Source organism: Bubalus bubalis, chromosome 2 (genome assembly GCF_019923935.1).
Source record: "Bubalus bubalis isolate 160015118507 breed Murrah chromosome 2, NDDB_SH_1, whole genome shotgun sequence".
In the NCBI taxonomy this organism is placed as follows: Eukaryota; Metazoa; Chordata; class Mammalia; order Artiodactyla; family Bovidae; genus Bubalus; species Bubalus bubalis.
This window is the reverse complement of record NC_059158.1, coordinates 147,302,894-147,304,254: the sequence shown is the minus strand read 5'-3', so window position 1 is coordinate 147,304,254 and position 1,361 is coordinate 147,302,894. Positions and strand designations below refer to the sequence as shown.

The following is a 1,361-nucleotide window of genomic DNA, read 5'->3' as shown; positions in this document are numbered from 1 at the left end:
CTCTGGAGAAGGCAATGGCACCCCACTCCAGTACTCTTGCCAGGAAAATCCCATGGATGGAGGAGCCTGGTAGGCTGCAGTCCATGGGGTCACTAAGAGTCAGACACGACTGAGCGACTTCCCTTTCACTTTTCACTTTCATGCATTGGAGAAGGAAATGGCAACCCACTCCAGTGTTCTTGCCCGGAGAATCCCAGGGACGGGGGAGCCTGGTGAGCTGCCATCTATGGGGTCGCACAGAGTCGAACGTGACTGAAGTGACTTAGCAACAGCAGCAGCAGCACCAAACACCTCTATGCTAAGCATTTTATGTGCGTTATTTCTTTAGTTCTCCAAACAATACTATGGGGCAGGGACCATAATCATCTCCATTTTATATATGAGGTAATTGAGTCTCAATGTGTTAGAAAACCATCCCAAAGTCTTAGATCGAAGTAGGGACATTCAAGAGATTCAAACACTAAATACTGAAAAATATACCAACTCACCACCTAGGTAATGAAATCATACTCACACAACCTGATCTTTAAAGTACAGATCATCTATGTGTGTTGAAATCAAGGCTGCTTCTTTTTAGACTTTCTGATAGAAAAATTCTGAATAGTTTAACAGAAGCCTCACTTTTCTCTACCATTTGGGCCTTTATACTGGTACTCTAAGCCATACTGCATCTACCCAATAAGAAAATTGCTGCATTTTATCTCTTTCTGGCATGCAAGATGTCAAAGTAGGGACATGGTAACTTCTCTGGTGCAAAATTCCAGATTTCCTTGTGTCTTCCAGTTGGAGCCATGACCAACCACGCTGGCAACGCTGGAGTCAAAAATTTGTATATCATCTCTGTGAAAGAGAACAAGAGATGACTAAATAGACTTCCTGCTGCTGGTGTGGGTAAGATGGGGATAGCCACAGTGAATAAAAGCCAACCAGAGTTCAGAAAGAAGGTACATCCAGCAGTGGTAATTCAACAATGAAAGTCATACTGGAGAAAAGACAGCGTGTTTCTTTATTTTGAAGATAACATAGGAATCATACATAGTAAACAACAAGGAAGAGATGAAAGGTTCTGCTGTCACAGGACCAGACGCCAAGAAGTGTGCAGACTTGTGGCCCAAGATTGCATCCAGCACTGACAGCGCTGCATGATTCTTCAGCGTATTTGTAAAAAAAAAAAAAAATTAAAATAAAAAATGATTTGCTCCCTGCCCGCACCCAACCAAAAAGACAAGAAAAGAAAATAGCTATGTTTGTCTAACACAAAAATGTGTAAAATACCTTCAGGAAATATGGAGTCAACCAGTTTTGCTGAAGCAAAGCTGTTTATATCAGAGTTATAAGAAAGGAAAGCAGAACTTTGTTCC

General features: G+C 41.7%; 1 pseudogene; it reads left to right on the top strand.

Moving 5' to 3' along the window:
• Positions 1 to 719: 719 nt before the first annotated feature.
• On the top strand, positions 720 to 1,146 carry LOC102409202 (annotated as a pseudogene).
• The last annotated feature ends 215 nt before the right edge of the window (positions 1,147 to 1,361 follow it).